Here is a 4417-nt window from a genome sequence, read left to right as displayed (position 1 = left end):
TGAAACCTTGAAAGCTTGCGAGATCAGGATGGTCTCACGAGGCTAGATGGTACCTGCTTTCATGCATTTATTCATTTATTATTCAATTAAAATACTTGGTGTGTTTGTGGCCAAAACAAGCTTGTGTTGGCAGATATTTGGGATATGTCTCTGGCCTTTAGTCTGTCTGATTTGGTAGTTTCAATCAGGATGAATGGACAAATATAGCTGCGTATCATCAGCATAAGGTAGAAAATTAATTAAATTCTGTCTGATAATCTTACCAGCTGGAAGCATAGTGAAGAGAATTTGCTCTATAATTGAATTTTCTGATTGGTAGACATATCAGACAGCATGGAATTATTTATCACTGTTATGCTGATGATATTTAGCTATATTTTTCCATCATAATGAAGCTAACCTGTTAGATAAGCTGCAGGCATGAGAGGTATCCCACATTTTTGGCTGCGCAAGCTGTCAACACAATATTCTTGTAGAAAGACTTAAATGTTCTCTAGGAATTAAAATAAGCTCTAGACTGGTTTAAGTCTTATTTGTACGATTTAAGTTTGTCGATGATAAATCTTTTTAAAACTCAAGGATTACATGTGGAGTTCCACAGGGATTAATGCTAGGTCCAATACTATGCTTCCTATTGGAAGAATTATCAAACAAAATTCATTAATAGAATTCATTTAAATTGTTGTACTGATAATATTCAGCTAAAATCCAGATAAAGTAACCCATTGATAAAATACAGGTATGTTGTTTATTTTTTTATTTTTATAGCACTGAGTCATTGGAATGGTCAAGAAACACTCCTACCACATTTCATATTTCTATTGAGAAAAAAAGTAATAATCACCATCCTTCCAGATTTAAATTATGGACTATTCTGTTAATTTTATTTTCCTGGAATCATATACATAAAATACAAGGTGTTTTGGTTTGTAAAGTGACAGAATGTGAAATAAATCAACGAGTATAAGTCGTTTATCTGGATTTGCACCAAGGTATTAATGCATTAGCCAAAAGCAAACGCTCAAACTAGGTTTATCAAAAGAATGTGAAGAAAAAAAAAAACACAATGAAGATATTTTCTTATTGGATGGATGTTAAAATTAATATAACGCAATATAAACCATACTCACTACACTGCAAAAACGATCTAGAAATAAGTAAAACTTTCTTAAATTAAGTGTATTCACCCTTAATTTGAGTAGGTAAATGAGACAGTTTACCAATGGAATGAGTAATTTTACTCTTAAAATAAGATAATTAGATAATATGCACTTAAAATAAGACAATGCAATTGTGTTTTCTTATTTTAAGTGTAAATTGTCTTGTTCCATTGGCAAAATGTCTCTTTTACCTCCTCAATTCAAGAACAAATGCACTTATTTTAAGAAAAAAGGACTTATCTAGAGTTAGATTTTTTGCAGTGTACCGCTGATTAATTCTTATGTAAATATGCAAAAGCTGCCAACTGTGATCAAGCGCTGCGGTCGAACAGATTTTTGTTCCAGTTGATGCAGTATAAGTAGAGAAAGGCTTCATGCTGCCGTGTTATACAGAAAAGGAAGATGGTTGAAAGCTGTTGGTTCTGCAAACATTCACATTGTTGGCTTAGTTTGTGTGTCTTAAGCATTCCAGGAAGTTCTCTTTAAAACTTTAGGGACAGACGACAAAGAGGGGGGGTCATCATTAAGGTAGCAACTCATGCAGTGAGCTAAACAACTTAACAAATGTTACTTTTTATAAAACAATAAATTAAAAACCCTTACATGTGCTGTGAAAACGATAAAGTGGAATCATATCTGTTTTGTATTCTCTATTATAAATTTTGAATTTGTTGCTCTTTTTTTCACCAAGCAAAAATACTGCTTTAAAAAATATTTATCTATATATTTTTTTTAAAATTGTGAGACTGAAAGAATCACTAAAGTGTAATACAGGGTTTAAGGGAAAAGGGGTCTGCTATCATGGAACAGGATTTCCCAAGAACCTTAAACAGCTGGAGGGTAGTAAAAAGTTTCTAAAAGCAGAAAAGAAAGGATGCTATGGAGAAAATGGTTTATTTAGGGGTGTTTTATCATCAAGCTTTGCCTCTCTAAGCTCAACATCTTTAATGTATTGGTGTAAACTGGAGAAAATTAGAGCTTTCCTATTAATTTCATTACATATGTATGGAGTTAATTCTGTTCCGTTATTGCTGCAAGCAAAGAACATGTTTAGTAGAACAAAATTTACAAAAGAAAAATACTTTTTTCTAAGCTGAAATTTGAAAAATATGCAAATTACATATTAAACTTCTTGAGGAAAACTTGTTTCTGAAGTAACCTTGCTGTTTTCTTAGATTTTATATTCTTAATTTCTTTTACAGGTATTACTTTTTTCATTTTTTTTCTTTTTCAGTTGATTTTTACACATTTCTTTCTTTTTAAATTGTATTTTACAGATCACGTTCTCTTTACCTTTAGCACAAAACAAACACTCGCTCTTCACCAATGAAAATGCTGTTGCTAGATTCCACACAGACCAATAGAAATGCGTCTTCACTCCTGACTCCAGAGGAAAGCCCGCCCCCAGAAGTCAAGAGAGTCTTCTGTAAAATACAGTATGAAATTACATAGAATGACATTTCTAAAACTCATTTTGAAAAAGAATTTTGAAAAACAAAATTACTGAATACAAAATAAGTATGCAAAAATTTAAAAAAGAATTTGAAAAAAATGAAAAAAGAAAATAAAAAATTCTGAGTAAACAGCAGAATTACTTTCAAAACTTTAAAAAAAAGATGGTTTCTAAGTGTGCTGTAAAATACACATAAAATTATATAGAATTACATTTCTAAAACTCATTTTGAAAGAGAACTTTTGAAAAAACTGAATTTCAGATGACAAAATCTGTATACAGAAAAAAATGTAAAATTAAAAAAATGAAAATCTAAAATTCTGAGGAAACAGCAGAATTAGTTTCAAAAAATCTTTTTAAAAATGTTTTCTAAGTTTCATGTATACATTGAATTTTAATTTTTCAAATTTACTTTTACAAAACCTCCTTGTTGCAACAATAATGGGACATATTTCACTCCATACTTCAGCTTTGATTTAGATTTCGCACGTACAACCAGATCAATTTGAAACTGGATTCACCAGGTTTGAAAACCCAAAGCCGTTTAGAAGAATGTAAACCATCATGGCGAAGCATGTGACCCGAAATGAACTCCCAGCAGTACAGTTTAGGGATCCTCACTCATATGTGAGATTGTCGTCTTGTAAAGCTCTAAATGCCTGAGCATGTCCATATGAACCCGCAGCTGATAAGCGGGAGACAAAGACACGCCAATATATTCAGATAAACAAATGTTCTTTGAGGCTCTGGCTGAAGGTGAAGAAGAGGGGAGTGCTGTCTAGACGGTTTATTGCCCCAATAAGAAGCTACACTTGAATACAGTGTTTTTTTCTGTGTTCAGTCCAAACAAGTCAAACTGTTCAACGTCGTAAAGCCACAGTTGTGGGAACCAGACGGGATGTCAGCTGTGAGAGATACTGGATAATCATAGATTAAATATATTGAATGAAATATGTATGTTGAGAAATTATAGATAACAGATTTTATTGTGATAATCCATTAAGATCAATTATAAAAGTAAATTTTCACATCAATTTTTAGTTTTTTTTAAGAATAAACATGTTTTGTTTAGCCTGTTATTCTTTTAACATCTTTCTTTGTCTCTGCTTTTGGAGCAGGCGCTGTGACATTTGGACCCTCTCTCATGAGTGTAACTTTACGAGGAGGACCGCTAAGCGGACGAACAATAGGTTCCCGTCACTTGCTGAGCAATTGGGGAATTGGACATGTGTCTTTTTAGGACTCAATAAAAGATAAAAGGCGTGAGGAGAGATGAGAAATTTGACAATAGTGTGAAAATCAGCGCAGTTGTCAAAACAAGCTGGATTTTTGATAAATATTTGTTTTTTTTTTTAGTCAGCTTATCTTTTGTTTGACATAACTGACAAATAACTCAAAACAAAAAAAAACTCTTTATATAAAAAAAAGTTAAAATTTAAAAAACAGCCTCCTAATCAAACACATTTTAAATACATTTTATCTTAACATAAATTGTAGTTAAAAAATAAACTACTTTAGTTTCAGAAATTTCTGAAGAGGCAAGATCCTTAAAGGTTTGTCACTAAAAAGGAAGCAAAGAAATCTAATCCTAATCTAACGCAAAAATCAAATATATAATCCACATGGTGACAGTCTTATGTTATAAAATGCAAAGAGATGAAGCAATCCACCCTCTCTTAGAACGTATTAATAAAAAAATAAAAAGAAAGTATTAATAAAGACCAAAGTTCTATTAAGAGCAAATGTTTCACCAGTGGGTGATTCTCACGAACATGGTCCAACTTGTAGCAAAATTTTAAAAACA

Source organism: Cyprinodon variegatus, unplaced genomic scaffold (assembly GCF_000732505.1).
Source record: "Cyprinodon variegatus isolate N-32 unplaced genomic scaffold, C_variegatus-1.0 Scaffold81, whole genome shotgun sequence".
Lineage (NCBI taxonomy): Eukaryota > Metazoa > Chordata > Actinopteri > Cyprinodontiformes > Cyprinodontidae > Cyprinodon > Cyprinodon variegatus.
Note: the sequence above shows the minus strand (reverse complement) of the source record.